The sequence below is a fragment of the Triturus cristatus genome, chromosome 2_2 (assembly GCF_964204655.1).
Source record: "Triturus cristatus chromosome 2_2, aTriCri1.1, whole genome shotgun sequence".
Lineage (NCBI taxonomy): Eukaryota > Metazoa > Chordata > Amphibia > Caudata > Salamandridae > Triturus > Triturus cristatus.
The window spans coordinates 45,122,995-45,139,716 of record NC_140582.1 but is presented as its reverse complement, the minus strand read 5'-3'; the positions used below and the strand labels follow the sequence as shown (position 1 = coordinate 45,139,716).

At 46.8% G+C, this 16,722-nt stretch overlaps 1 long non-coding RNA gene across 1 annotated transcript in view; it reads left to right on the top strand.

The window, feature by feature from the left end:
• The window catches only part of LOC146861808 (uncharacterized), a 145,548-nt gene that overhangs the window by 45,802 nt on the left and 83,024 nt on the right, over nucleotides 1-16,722 (top strand). The window lies entirely within an intron of this gene.

Here is a 16,722-nt window from a genome sequence, read left to right as displayed (position 1 = left end):
CAGTACTCAATAGGCCAGCGCAGGAGAGAGCAGGAATATGTCATAAATTAGTAAATATGGCACATTCCTGCTCTCTTTCCATGTCATGCAGAGAAGCAAGTTGTTTTGCTGTGTTGCATTGCGGGAGAATTTGATCAATTCAGCCCCAAGGCTTTGCTGCTCACCGAACATTTGTTAAGGCATTTCTCACAGTTTAATAGTCTAGATGGTCATTCATAAAGCATAAAGAAATCTAAAGAGGTAGGCCATGTTCGACTCAACTATACTTTCCGGTAAATGACCATCACTGAAGTTATTTACAATCCAATGTGAGTTGTAGATCATACAGGCACAATTCTTGAAAACACAATGGGCCCGATTCACAGAATTAACTTAAGACTAAATCCTAAACTTACTACTTTGTGGTATCCACAGAATACACTTACTACTTTTGGTATTCACAGACTGCACATACTACTTTTGGTATTCACAGAATTGATTTACGACTACTAACTTTACGTCCGCACTCGGGCCGGAAATTCTGGCCCGGAGGCGCAGCTTACGGCCCGGAGGCGGGGCTTCCGGCCCGGAGGCAGAGCTTCTGGCCCGGAGGCGGAGCTTCCGGTTTGGAGGTGGAGAATTCAGCCATGGCTAAATCTCTGCCACCGGCCGGAATCCCCACCTCCGGCCCGGAAGCTCCGCCTCCGGCCCAGAAGCTCCGCCTCCGGGCCAGAAGCTCCACCTCCAGGCCAGAAGCTCCGCCTCCGGGCCGGAATTTCCGGCCCGAGTGCAGACATAAAGTTAGTAGTCGTAAATCCATTCTGTGAATACCAAAAGTAGAAGGTGCAGTCTGTGAATACCAAAAGTATTAAGGGCTGCCAAAACTCACCTGAAAGGCTGCCAAAACTCACCTGAAACCTGCTGGGCCACGCCACGCCATTACCGCCGACACCGCCAAGAGTCAAAGCGATCAACGAAGTACACGCCATCTTCCGCGTCGCCGCCCCGGGACTGCATTTCCCGGCTGCCTCAGCGGCGGCGCGACGTAGTGACGCCAGGAGGCGCCATAAATTACTGGGAGACCGGCGGAGCGGGGGGGCTGCCAAAACTCACCTGAAACCTGCTGGGCCACGCCACGCCATTACCGCCGACACCGCCAAGAGTCAAAGCGATCAACGAAGTACACGCCATCTTCCGCGTCGCCGCCCCGGGACTGCATTTCCCGGCTGCCTCAGCGGCGGCGCGACGTAGTGACGCCAGGAGGCGCCATAAATTACTGGGAGACCGGCGGAGCGGGGGGGCTGCCAAAACTCACCTGAAACCTGCTGGGCCACGCCACGCCATTACCGCCGACACCGCCAAGAGTCAAAGCGATCAACGAAGTACACGCCATCTTCCGCGTCGCCGCCCCGGGACTGCATTTCCCGGCTGCCTCAGCGGCGGCGCGACGTAGTGACGCCAGGAGGCGCCATAAATTACTGGGAGACCAGCGGAGCGGGGGGGCTGCCAAAACTCACCTGAAACCTGCTGGGCCACGCCACGCCATTACCGCCGACACCGCCAAGAGTCAAAGCGATCAACGAAGTACACGCCATCTTCCGCGTCGCCGCCCCGGGACTGCATTTCCCGGCTTCCTCAGCGGCGGCGCGACGTAGTGACGCCAGGAGGCGCCATAAATTACTGGGAGACTCGCTTCGCGGGACGCGAACGGGACGCGCCGGGCTAAGCCCGGGCAAAGGGCGGGCCCTCTGTGGCCCTCCGTGGACCGACGAGACCGGCCCCGGCACAGCACCCTGCATAGACGCTGAGAACTAGGAATACATCCCATTGTAAGTTGAAATTACTCTTCTTTCTTTTATATTGCGGCAAATCGAGCATTTGATATATTTATCACTATGACTACAAGCATGCCGAGTCCATTTCCTGCCATGGCTGATAGACTGGGAACTGTAAAGAATGGTACCTTGGATAATTATCTAATCAAGACTCCATTTACAGGGACAATCGAGTCTTCCCTAGTAGAGCGAAGGCTTGAACAAAGACGCTCTATTGAAATTATTAAAAGCAGGGCATTGCTTGAGCACAATTCCACAGCTACCCCTGCAAATGATTGTACTCCTGTACCTGTCCTTGTCGATGATACTCTAAGTACAGAAGGTGTACCTTTCCTGTTGAGAGAATGTGTAGCATCCTGTACTTCCTCTACTGGAACAGCTACTATTGAATCGTCACTTGACCTACCCAGCTCTCCAGGAACTTCGAATATTGTGTCACCTATCTCCCATAAGTCTAAGAAACTTAAGAAAGCTGTCCAACCAGTAAGGCGATTTCCACCACCTGCTAAGAGGAGACGTAAAGGGATGGAACTTATAAAACAAAGGATGAGCCACACCGTCTTTGGGAAGAAGGCGACCCCCTCCAGTTCTAAAGTTATATCTACTGTAACTACTAAGGACGTGCCAGGATCAGACACTGTTCCCATACTAGCGCCGACCTCTGCACATATAGAGGTGGCACACAGCATCGAACATTGCCCTAAAGATAATGGGTCCAATATCGAAATCACTAGTAATCTTGTGGACACTTTCGAACTGATATTGCGTTCTTATACCTTAGCAATTGTAGAAAGGTTGGAAAAAATTGAGAACCGATTAGGGAAAATTGAAGCAGACCTTGATAGGAAGTCTTGTCCTTTACAATTAAAAGCTCAATCAGAACCCAATCAGGCCCAAGCACACTCATCCAGGGGAAATCCTGTTGTTACAGTTCGTCCACCATCAAGCGATAACGGGTTAGCCGTAAACATAGTTTCCACTAATCCGTCACTAGGCGACCTGTCCCCTGGTAGTAACTTAATAAAAGTGCCAGTCCCGATTTCTAATCCTACTGCGAGTAACAGTATTACCTACCAGCCAAATGTTCCTGTGTGTAACGCGTCAGTTACTACAACTTCCCATCTCACAATCCCTGAAAACAATATCACTAATGACACGGGTAATTGTTCAGATGGGTTACAGAGACTTGAGGAGGGAGGCCGGAGGCAGATCCAAGGAAATCAGCCTAGGGGTCCCCTACCGGATCTCCCACCTGAGGCTGTCCCCTATGTAGTGATTTTAACGGGGGTTCCTGAGCTTTCAGTAAATAAGATAGAAGGTTTCTCCCAATTAAAGAATAAAACAGTACATTGGCTGGCATTACATAGGCCGATCACTAGCAACATTAATGGCGAAATAATTCATGTACGCCGGCTTCAATGGTTGGGGGGTAGACCTAAAGATATTAGGGGGGATGTGGTTGTGATAAACTTTAGAGACCGAAATGCAGTACGTCATGTCCTGAGCTGGCCAGGGGCCAACCCAGGTAGCTGCATTACTCCACGTCCCCTGACCTATTTCTATCCACGATCTGCTGTATTTTCCCACCAGACTAGGGCCAACATACTACCTAATATTAAATTTCCCGATGTGTCTAATTTCAGGAACTCAGCTATAACGTCAGAAGACCTTGAGTGGAATATGGTACCTACTAGGCCAGGTTTCCTTGTACATAGGAGCTGGGATCACTCAGTACCTTTCACCCCACTGGAGGTTTCTAACCGGTTTAACATTCTTAGTGGTTTGGATACTTGTGATTGAAGTTTACAGCCACCCGGGGAGGAGCCAGTGGGTATGGCTGAGACTTTGGATAGGGTTTCACCCACTGATTTAAGTATACCCGATAGAGGTTTCATTCCGGCTGGTGTTACTACCAATGTATCAATTAACCTTGCTCGTAGCATAAAACTAACTACTCAAGGAGACCGCTTAAATGACACACTTAATTATGGTCTAAATAATCACGAGATTTATGCTGGGGCTACAGGCTCTTCCATGCTAAGCAACCCCCAAGATAAATTATGCTATGCTGATCATTCGGGAGAGGGTAACGGAAATAAGTCCTGTGAAAAGTGGAATATCAACGGCACAGGAGTTTCTGTAACTGTCCCAAATGACACAATTTGTAATGTGGAGAGTCAGTTTCTAGTTTCATGGAATGTGGCTGGTTTAAAAAACAAGTTGACCTCCAGTGACTGGGCTATTTTTATTGATAATTTCATGATAGTAAACATGCAAGAAACTTGGGCCTTAGAACCCCAACATAGAACTGGGTATCTCCACTTTGCAATACCTGCAACGAAAACAAACAGAGGGAGACCCAAGGGGGGACTGACTACCTGGGTTAAACAGGATGATGGTTTTATTATTTCACAACTTGAAATTGATTCAAGGGATATCCTGGCGGTTAAGCTGAAATCTTCACTGTTTGGCGAGCTCATTATTTTTAATGTATATGCCAGAGGAAAGCCAGGAGGGAAGCCTTCAGAAGTTGTAACGACACTGGGACACTATGTTAATATTTGGAAGGGACGGGCTAATATGCTAATTTGTGGTGATTTCAACTGCTCCTATGAGCCCCTGGATCAAACTGACCTGGAGCTTACGGAGGCAGAGGATGTCTGCTGGCAGATTCCCAGTCTTAGCCTCGCCCCTATCAAACGGTGGACCCAGGCCGCCCTACAACTCAAGACTTTTAGTCTTGAGTATGGTTTGAGAGCAGTGAATGGCAGGACCCGAGGTGACAAGCAGGGCAACCCTACTTTTAATAATGGATTGTGTACCAGTAGAATAGATTATATACTGGCTAATCTTGAATTTTGGTCCAACATACTTGACATGATAGTTATAGAACGTATTGAAAGTGACCATAACCCTTTAAGCCTTGAGCTGCAGTTATACAAAGGGCAGGGGTCAATACATGTAGATTCGATAGGCGATATCATCTTGACTAATGATACTCGGCGGCTTAGATGGGCAGAGTGTCTGTGCAAGCCTGAATTGATTAATAAAATGAATGAAATGGTAAATGAAGCTACCATTGAAATGCTGGGGCAGCTGGACTTTGAGGACTGCTGCAGTAAGGTAATTCACACTCATTCGACCCTTTTTCTTAAACTTAGCTCTTTTTTTAATATTCCCAGGAAAAAGCACCCTGGTAAGGGGAACAAAAAACAAGCATCATGGTATGATAAAAATTGTAGGCTCGCTTACAAATCCTTAGTTGATGCTGTGCGATCCACCGATAGGGAAGTTATAAGGGTGGCAAGGATCCACTACAAAAAGACGCAAAATGTGGCGAAAAAAACCTGGGACACTAAATACTGGGACGAATTATTGGTAGCCAGTCAGTCCAGAGATTCAACGGACTTCTGGCATCTTGTGAGGTGGGGCATGGGAAACCAAAAACCAGCCCCGGTTAACCATGTCCCACCAGAAAAATGGGTAAAGCACTTCAAATCCCAGTTTGCAAATACGAATAATGTCCCGCCACCCGTATTGGCTTCTCTTAGCCCCCTTCTGCCAGTTACTACATTAGTGTTCACCAAAAAAGATGTCGAATGTGCCCTCAATTTAATTCCTAAAGGTAGGGCTCCGGGCCTAGACAAAATTCCTGCAGACGTGTTCTTGCATAGTAGATCAGTCTGGGTCCCTTATATCGAATTATTGGCGAACACTCTGGCTAAAGGCACCATGGTGCCAGATCTATGGCGGGGAGCTGAAATCGTACCAATTTTTAAGAAGGGTGACCGAGCTGACCCGGGAAACTACAGGCCAATTAGCTTAATAGCCTGTATTCAAAAAGTGGTGGCCAGAATGGTCCTTCTCAGGGTACAGACCTGGATTGAGGAATCAGGAATTATGTCCACTTTACAGGCTGGTTTTCGACCCCTGACCAGCACGGTGGACCAAGTTTTTAGATTTTCCACAATATACTGGAAATGGGTGATTCTGGGGGGAGGCACATTGTATGCAGCCTTTGTTGATTTAAAGGCTGCCTTTGATTTAGTACCGAGAGACAGGCTGTGGAGAGCGCTCCGTGACCAGGGCATCCCACCCGAATTACTTGCAATTCTGATTACATTACATGAAAATAATTACGCGCAGGTTAGGTGGGGTAACCAGAGCCAAGTGACCGACAGCTTCCCAACTGAAAGGGGTGTCCGGCAAGGATGTGTGCTGGCACCCACATTATTTACATTGTATATAAATAAAGTTATTGAATACTACCAAGACTCTACAACCGATCCACCTAAACAGAATGGCATCCCCGTCCCCCTTCTGATGTTTGCCGATGACACCCTCTTATTGTCTAAAACACAGGAAGGGTTACAGAAGGCAATAGTCTGCTTTGAAAAGTTTTGCAATGATTTCGGCCTTTCTGTTAATGTCTCCAAAACTAAATTTATGACAATGCATAGGCACCGGATTATCAAGGGCAGAGTTTTTATGAATGGGGAACTACTAGAGCAGACTGACAGCTTTAACTATCTGGGCATCACATTGGGCTCCAGGTTACAGTGGAAGCCACATGTGGCCCATCTAATCTCCAAACATGCGCAACTTTCAGGCGCATTGCTCAGAGAATTTAAGCTGTCAGCCACCAAACCCATAGCCCCAGTATTAAAAATCTACGACTCGAGAGTAAGATCTTCCATGCTGTATGGAGCTGAATTGTGGGGGATGTCTGATATAGCAGGCTTACAAAAAGCACATAATAGGTTCCTTCGCTGTATCACAGGCCTCCCACAATCTACACCATTAATACCTCTTCGCATGGATTTGGGGTGTCAGAGTCTAGAAAATATTTGTAGATTTAGACCAATTGCTTATTGGAGAAGACTGTGGGTCACCCCTGAACTGAACCACTATGCGTTGGCACTTTTGGAGACGCGTAATATGGATACAGGGGAAAGAATTCCCTGGTTCAGAAAGGTAAAAATCCTTTTAAAGTCCTTAGGAATGGGGGATCTATGGGACAATCCACAGGGAACAATAATCCCCACCAAACAGGAGTTGAAAGAGGCCTACTGGACATATATATCTTTGGTGGAATTCCAGTCACATACAAATCCTTCACATACCAAGGTTTTTTTGGAGTTGAAACATTCGATCAGGTATGAGGAGTACTGGGATCTGATCACACTGCCTCAAGATAGGAAATTATATCACCAGTTCAGGGTAGGTACTCTTCCATTGAACACGATTACCTGCAAATGGGCATCTAATAAAAATGATCAAATGTGCCCTTTCTGCAAGATATTTCGAGAAACCATAGCACATATCTTGTTTATTTGCCCAGTATATAAGGCCCCCCGCCTAAGATGGATCAGAGCAGTTTGCATTCAGAAGGGTATCAAGACGGGGATCTCTGCACTAAGACTATTTCAATCCGATAGCTCTGAAATAATAGTGATTGCCATAGCTAAATTTTTGAAATGGATGTGGTTAATTAGAGCCGGGAAACTGAAAGCCCTTCAGCCGCCCTAAATGTAAACCAGTATAATGATGGAATTTTTTTATACTCTTTTAGTATTGTTTTTTTATGGAAAGCAGATATTTATTTTTTTAACTGGTCGATTAGGAATACCACTTATGCAGTAAAACAAATCATGTTGCTCTTAGCATTAGTACCATGAATTCTATATGTACAGTCCAAAAAATTAGAACTGTCTAATGATGAAATGTTTTTTTAAACGTGTTTTTGTAAATATTGATGAGTTTTGTTTTTAAATTGTCTTTTATGACTTGAAGTCGAAATAAAGACTGTTTGATTGATTGATTGATTAAGTGCATTCTGTGAATACCACAAAGTAGTAAGTTTAGGACTTAGTCGTAAGTTCATTATGTGAATCGGGCCCGTCGTGTACAGACAATGGTCCTATGTATTTTTGTCACCTTGATGGCAGTACTGAAGCTATAATTAGAAAAAGATGCTAAAACTCCATCATGTAATGTAAGCTGGCATGACAGTTATTTTTAAATTCATTTTGATACTTTTGGTTTATTTGTCAGGCAGAGTTTTTTGTATATAGCAATGAATTCTGTCTGTTTTTCTTAATCTCTTTTTCACTGTCTTGTTCCTAAACATTTGCGCAATGCTATTTGTACTGACATTAGAGCAAATGGACACATGACTTAAATGAATAATAATAAAATATTGATTTTTTTAAAATGAGCTTTATATGATGTCGCCTTATCAATTAGAGATGCTATGAATTAATTACTAAATTGTTAATAATATATAGAATTATCAGTAGATAACAGTGAACTCACAGAGGGATCTGAGTGACATCGATTAGACAACAAAAGCATAGCTTGAGTTTTCCATTATATTGCTCAGAACCACAACCATGCAATTCACTTTTCACTCATCTGTAATTTTATGTTAAGTATGGCCCTCCAAATCATCAGCCTCTACTTTCAACAGCTGTGCAGGGACAAAGGAGTAATGGGGAGCCATGTCTAACATGGCCTCCCGTTCCTCTGCCAAATAAAAATAAGGCATTGCCTCCTGCTACCCACCCCACCACTCTCTATGCCTTCTCTCTCTTCCAAAATCCATGCTCCTTGGTTTCCAGTCCTGCTCTGAGAGACTCCCAGAGAGTCCAGCCAGTTGTTAACTGTTGTTGCCATGTCATAGCAGTGAGCTTCTGTACTTGGGATCCAGTTATTCACACTAGAGGCTCTCTACCAGAGCCATACACATATATATCAATGTAGATTATCATTGGAAATTATCATATGAAATTATCAATGGTTATGTGACCTAATGTATACCTCTTAAAAGACTACAATACCATAATGCAACCTTTGCTCCCAGAACACAGCTACCTCTCCTATTGACTGTATGTTTGTCTTTGACAATGTACAGCTCTCCGCTTCCTTTTGCCTATGCGTGTGCTATACAAACACCACATACATATGTATAAATACATATATACAGAAGTGTGCAGCTACTTTTTGATTCTCTCAGATTGCGTTTGTTTATTACCACTGTTTGGAGTATTCTAGAGGATGCGATTGCCTGATTGGTTATATTTCAAGTTTGGCCCTTTTAAAAAAAAGGCCATATCCAGGCTAGTAAAATTAATTTGCATTGCCATTATAGGCTATAATTCTATAACATACTACTTTACTATGGTAACGTGGAGTCCCACTTTGATGACTGGAAATTATTCAAGCATGTGAATCTATGAAAGATACCAATACTGGAGAAATGCAATTTGAGGTAAGTAACTAATCTTCATATAGATGTACTCAAAATTATTTACTCCTGCTGAAGTCTACGGTGTAAAATGACAAACTTCATTGTTCCTAGTAGTTTGTTTTTGTGTGATTGCATAGTGCCATATTACAGTTGTTGGCGATTATACATGTTTTCACTTCCGCATATGGTCAAACATGGAATTGCTAGGGCATGAATTGCAAGATTTTGCTATTGTTTTTTTTTTTTAAAACTATATTGCTAATTTCACTGGTGAAATCTGTCAGCTGGTTCAACCTCTGCTCTGTGGGTGGGGTCTCTCTCCTGATGCAGCCTCCCCAATTGTACTATGCATTCACTTATTAGTCTCTCTGCGGGTGTCTCATCAAGTTGCATTTGATCAATGTGCGCATTCTTTGGGCGTGTTCTCCCTTGGTGCACACTGTATCCCTCCCTCACACTATCTTCTCATCTCGCAATCCCACTGCCCGCTCTCATCCCTCCCTCACACACCCTATCCCCTCTCTATACTGTCTGCTCACACATACTAAGCTCAGTTTTTTTGTTGTGCCTTTTAAAGGTTTCCATCCCTCAAAACCAAGCTCTCCTCCTCTTCCTAGGGTGTCTTCTGTGTACACAGGTCCTCCCTCTTTATGCATCTGTGGCCTGCTCTCCCCTTCTTTCCCTTTTCCTCACACACTCTTTCTGCTCCTCTGTCTCAAGTTCATTCACCACTTCCTGCACAAACTACCCATTCATCACTATCTCCTTTCTATCTATTCTGTGCATCTCTCACCCATATCTATTTCCCATGCCACATAATTCCACCACACAATTTCACCCGACACAATTCCACAATAAACCCATCCAATACAACCCTCATAATTCCACTCCACACCACATACATCCACTACACTCCAAACCAAAACACGTAGGTATAAAAATTCTCCTTTACGGTACCAATAGCTCAAACATTCACAAAAGGGGAGACCTATTGTGTTGCAAATGCTTGTTTATTTTGAGATTGCGGAGGTGCACTAAGATTCTGGAGTATGTTACCCAAACTGTTTGAATTGATACTCTGCAACTGAAAAAATATCTACTGTTATGGTTACTTGATATTAGTAATAATGAAACTGGATTCTCTAGCCCATAGAAAAAGTTGTTCATATTTAGTTTTTTATTTGCCATAAAACAGATTATAAAGTTTGGAAATCTTCAAAAGCATCTCTATTTTGAAGTTATTCTGATTTAGTATACTAGTCCAGAGATGATGAAAGGCTTTTGGTTCCAGAATTTGCTCTGGAACCTGTAAAAGATAGGATTTTAAATAATTCTAATGATACTTAATAGTCTGTTAATTTATCTAGATACAGCGCAGGATTTTGTTAGACACTTTCACATCTGTTTTGCAGATCTTTGTCTTCGTGACTTCCAGAGTTTACCTTCCTTTCTCTTCTGCACTAGATCCCTGAGGAAAAATAATTCTTGTACAACCCACTTGTTCTTAAAAGGCTCATAATTGTGGGGTTTGCTAGGGTAGTGGAGGAACACTGTGTGATGTAAATTGTATATTTTGATTTAATAAGTCCATTAGTTAACCCACTTTGATTATGCACATAAGGAATAGCTCACCTGGTCAAGGGGCGAGTGAAAGAGTCCTTCAAACTGAAACCACCTAGATGTTTTTTTTTGGGATAGTCGTCAGTTCCCTGTTTGTGCCCAGTATACCTTTAAAGAGGTGCACCAGAGACAAACAGGGACAATACACCCTATTACAATAAGCGCACAGCCCCAAGGGAAGCTGGAAAATCATGGCTGCCCTGGGCCATCACATTCAGCCAGTCTGTCTTTCAATGTGCAGGTGGAACCCATCGGCACTTCAAAGGGGTCAGAGACCTCCCTCCAGGTTTTTGCAGTGAGTGACTGCATCCGCCTGCAGGAAGTTGTCTGGTGGAGGTCTATAAGTTCTCCTAACACCTCTCCAGAGGGCTTAACTCAGTGGGCACACTGACTGTGCACCACCTTTTTGTGGACCTTTTAAAGCCCTCTTTGCCTCTGTGCTCATGTCCATAATATGGCGTGAGTGCAGAAGCAAAGGATTTCCCTCATTTGAATGAGGCCACAACCGCTTTTAAATGAGAGAATGCCCCCTTTAGGTAGCACTGGCGAATATATGCTCCAGCACTATCTGTATTACAGAAGGGTTTGCAGAAACATCTGTGGCCCCTTGTGTAATACTACTGTGAGCCAGGGGGCACAGAAAATGGGCATACACCTCCATTAAACCTCATGGGCTCTGTATGTCATACAGCCCCTGGTTGTTAAAAGACTATTTTTTTCAGTTAAAGAATTTGGGGAATGGAGAGTGAGCACTAAGATGAGCAGTGAGTTATATTGTGGAATAGATTTAGCTTGTGAAGAGACTGATTTGTAAGTGGAGACAGGATCCAGGAATGTTTTTCCTTCACAGTTGACTATCAGCAATATGGTTAAAGCATAGAAAATTCATGGATAAGAGAATCGGAATTTGCCTAGTAACATGACGGTAAGTTCCAATTCTATTAAGGACACGGAGGCGAGGATTATGCCATCTCTCTTCGCTTTATTAGAAATAACAAACACACAGCAGCCAGAGAGATACGTAAATATCAGTGTAAAACCATAAAAAACTACAACTCCCTACAACCAGGGATAAGTAGAGTACATTAGTCCATCAACTATTTCCATAACATCCTGTAAAGTCCTCTGTCCGCTCTCATTCCTCCTCTTTCTTCACGCAAGTCACGCCATTTCCTTATTGGTCTTGCTTGGATCCATCATTGCCTAAAAGAAACCAAGCAGGGAGGTGAGAACCGTGCGAACCAAACCGTGCATATTACGCAAGGTCACAGTAGAAAACACATCAAACGAAACAAGCATGTCCCGCCAATCAAGGTCGAGAAAATAAGTACTTACTGCCATACGGGGGGGTTTGCACCAAAGGTGCCCCGGGCGGGATAATCCTCGCCTCCGTGTCCTTAATAGAATTGGAACTTACCGTCATGTTACTAGGCAAATTCCGATTCTATGTCAGGACCGGAGGCTTCGGATTATGCTAGTTCAAAGCTTACTTACCACTAATTGTGCAACATTAAGGACTGGCTTAAAATAAAACCTCTTGAAGGTAGAGTCGGACGACCAGTCCGCTGCTCGAATTAAATCCTCCAAACGCGCACCTAGCGCGAAAGCCTTTGAGGCCATAGCACCTCTGGCAGAATGGGCACCAAATAGTTTTGTGTCAATGCCAGCCTCTTGCATAACCCATCGCACCCACCTGGCAATGGTGGGAGAAGAGACTGCTTTGTGTGGTTTCTTGAGAGCTATCAAGAGTTGTCGCTCGCCCGGCGGGCGGAGTTCCTGCGTTAAATCTTCATATGACTTTAAACAATCTACCACAGTTTGGGAGAGTCCCGGAAAGCCGGGTACGTTATTGTACGTGAATGCGACTTGGTTCTGCGTCCGATCGTAAAAACAACCCCTTCCGGGGAGAAAACCCGCGCCGAGACATCTAGTGTGCGAACATCGGAAACCCGTCTGCAGGAGACCAAGCATAGAAGCATAGCAAGCTTGGAAGACAATTCTTTCAGAGAGAGGTATCGATTAGATTGCCAGGAAAGAAACAGATTCAAGACTCTGTTGACGTCCCAAAGAACAGAGTAACGAGGTTCTGGGGGTAACGATAAGCGCACGCCCCGTAAAAGTCTGCAGACCATCGGATGTTCCCCAACAGGCGCTCCGTCTAGAGGCTCGTGACCGGCAGAAATCGCCGATCTGATAGCATTAATGGAGCGATATGCCAAGCCGTCCGACGCCAAATCGGCGAAAAAATTCAAGAGGGGAACGATTCCTGCAACCACGGGATCCAGATCCCGTCGAAGACACCAACGAACCCATCGTGACCACGCGGATCTATAACGTTTCGTGGTGCTGTCTGCCCATGCCTTTGACAGGAGGGCCTCAGCCTGTCCCGAAAGTCCCGGCAGCGACCATCTGCGCCTGAAAGACGCCACGCCATGAGTCTGAGCGTCTCCTGAGTAATCAGGGGATGAAGGTTCCCTTCTGGGTTCCGAAGAAGTTGAGGATACAGGGGGAGTAGGATTGGAGAATCCCAGGAAAGTTCCAGAAGAACTGGAAACCAAACTTGAGACCTCCATAGGGGGGTTATCAAGGTCAGCTCCGCGCACTGTCGTCGGATCTGGGCCGTTGTTCTCATTATCATGGAGAATGGCGGAAACGCGTAACCGGTTTCCGTCCTCCAGTCCTGGAGGAAGGCATCCGTGGCTAGAGCCATCGGATCCGGTCGCCAACTGAAGAATCTGGGCACTTGGTTGTCCAAACGGGAGGCAAAAAGGTCCGCTGAGAAGGGACCCCAGAGATCGTTCAACCATAGGAAGACCGGAGGATCCAGCTTCCATAAGCTGGAGTCGTAGAGATGACGAGAGTGCCAGTCCGCTACTTGATTGTGCTGGCCCGGGAGATACTCCGCTGTCACCGATATATGATGGTCCAGGCAGTATCCCCAAAAGTCTTTCGCTAGGTTGGCCAAAGCCCGAGAACGAGGCCCTCCCAACCGATTGACGTAACGGACCGCAGAGACGTTTTCCATCTTCAGGACACAAGATTGCACCCTGTCCTTGGTCCAGCAGCGCACTGCGAAAGAACCGGCCAACAGTTCCAAACAATTGATGTGAAAGGCCCGCTCGTCTGCTGACCAAACACCTCCGGTGGAGAAATCCCCGCATCGAGCACCCCAACCCAGTTTGCTAGCGTCGGACTCGATGACCAAGTCCGGAACGGAGCCAAAAATCGCTCGACCGTTCCATGCCTCCATATGAGTGAGCCACCACTGAACTTCCTCTTTGGCTTCTGCCGAAAGTGGTACCACGTGATCGTACGACCGACCCCGTCTGAGGTGGTAGGCCTTTAATCGTTGCAATGCCCGATAGTGTAAAGGGCCCGGGAAAATCGCCTGAATCGAGGATGACAGGAGGCCCACAATCCTGGCCAAGCGACGGAGGGAAATGGAGGGCCTGGATACCGTCTGGCGTAATTCGTGCCGAATTTTTGCCAACTTGCGAGAGGGAAGGCTCAACGTCGCCTGAACGGAGTCTACCACAAAGCCCAGGAAGGTCACTGACTGCGAAGGCTGAAGTACTGATTTCGCCGTGTTGATAACGAACCCTAGGTTCAGCAGAAGAGAAACAGTTTGCTGGAGTTGAACCAACAAGAGTTGGGGAGATTGAGCCATTAGAAGAAGGTCGTCTAGATAGACGATCATGCGAATACCCCGTGCCCGGAGAAACTCTACCGCGGGATGAAGCACCTTGGTGAAACACCATGGTGCCGAGGAAAGCCCGAACGGAAGGGCCGTGAATTCGTATATCAGGCCCCCCCAACAAAACTGTAGGAATCGTCTGTGGGGCGGGTGCACCGGAATCACGAGGTAGGCGTCTTTCAAATCCAAACGCGCCAACCAGTCGGAAGGGCGCAGGAGATCGCGCAAGTGATGAATTCCCTCCATTTTGAAATGGCGGTACACTAACCACGTGTTGAATTCCTTGAGATTGATTACCGGACGACGACCTCCATCGGCTTTGTCCACGAGGAAAATATTGCTGAGGAAACCATGAGGATGCAGGGATGTGCGACAAATGGCGCCTTTGCGAAGCAAGTCGGCGACCTCTTCGTCGATCAACCGTGCGTCCTGAAGTCTGAATTGTAATGGAGTTGGCCGCGCCAGCTGGCGGGGATTGTCTCGAAATTCTACATGAAAGCCCTGAATCGTCTGAAGGACCCATGCATCGGACGTTAACGCCACCCAAGCCTCTCTGAAGCACGCCAGTCGCCCCCCTAACTGTATTTGACATGCGGGAAGGACACTTACCGCTAGAGCTCCCGCCTCCAGAGTTGGACTTGTAGCCTCCACGACCTCTGAAACGCTGTCCTCGCGTTGGGTAGAAGTTGGTGTAATTTGCGGTGGAATTGTATTGACCACGACCAGAGCCTTGTCCCTTATGAGGGTTTTGCTGGAACCCACGGCCGGACGAGCGGCCCCTGCCTCGGCCGGCCCCGCGGAAAACCCGCTGGGTAAACACCTTCTTAATACCAGACTGGGCCTTGTCTAAGGAAGTAAAAGTAGACACAAACTTCCCCAATTCCTCCACAAAGGGTTCGCCAAAAAGGCCCCCCTGCGCAACCGCCCCGGCCTCAGAAGAAGCCAAATCTCCTAGTTTGGGGTCCAATTTAATCAACAAGGAACGACGACGCTCCGTTGACAGGGCGCAATTTGCGTTTCCCATAAAAATAAGGGCCCGCTGGGCCCAATTAGATAACACCTCAGGGGAAATCGTTGAACCAGTCACCTTAGCCTCCTCTGCCATGTCTAATATCTTTGCCATGGGACCGACGGCATCGAGGAGTTTATCTTGACAGGACCGCCAAGATCTATCAATGCCTTTACGGGGATCTTTTACAAATTTCGCCAAGAAGGTGGCCATTTTAGAGTCCAGTTCTGGAGTAAGCGCGATTTTGTCCGGCAAGGAGGGACGCGCACATTCTGCCCTCAAACAACTCCGCGCCTCCTTCTCCAGAGGCTTACGCAGCCGGTTGGACAGGAATCTAACGACCTTATCCCCTGGGACCCAAGCGGAAGACCGGGGATGCATTATATCATCTGGGTTTAGCATATCAGCATCCTCCTCCGGCGCCTCAGAAGCGGCCGCCGGGGTCGGGCGCCAAGGACGGGAAGAACTCGTGTCATCATCGGTATCACCCTGGGTATCATTGTCAGTCGCCGGGGAAGGGGGATCTGGCAAATCTAGAGGTTGGTCACCCGCTGGGATGGGGGCGCACGGGGCCGTCTTTGCTAAAAACGCCGTTTTAAGGCGCGCAAAGGCGTCTGCATCCACCCCGTCCGGTCGCTGTTTTTTAGGGGGGGGAGGAACCGCCTCAGCGAGATCCCCTGGGGCCGGCGTCGCGCTGCCGCGAGCCGCCGCCAATCGGTTGCATTCCTGCACAATTCTATCCGAAAGACGCTGCTCCATCGGACCCACTACCTCAGTAACTACTCGATATATTGAGTCGTCGACTGCGTCAAAGAACTCATCGCTAAAAGGTAAGTATTCCTGGACTTCCTCCTCATAATATTCAGATTGCCCAGCCATATCTTTAGCAAAGGTAAGTATTTTAGAGAAGGGCAAGGGGGTCACACAATCAGCAGGTGGTATAACTTTATCAGGCCTGAGGCCGCAATTTGGGTAGCCCAGAGGGTTACAATGGGGCTGCACCAGGCCCTCAACGCGTATACGCCCTCAGGATTCACCTGACAGGGCAGCTGCCTTCCAAAACGCATTGAAATTCACGTTGTTAATGTGCTCTGAAAGCGGATAATATGCCCAAATGAAACTGACACCGCCCGCGAGATGCGTGGTGTTTAATAGTGCATACACGCTGTATAAGCAGCGCGTTCGCCGCGGATCGAACCGCAATACAGACCCCAGCGGGGCGTCAATAATAAGAGGGATAAATACAATCCGCGATGCGGATGTTAAGGGAGAGGCAGCAGGGGCAGGCTCTGTCGTCCGTTGAGCTTGCGGCGCGCTCCTCATCTGAGGAGACGCG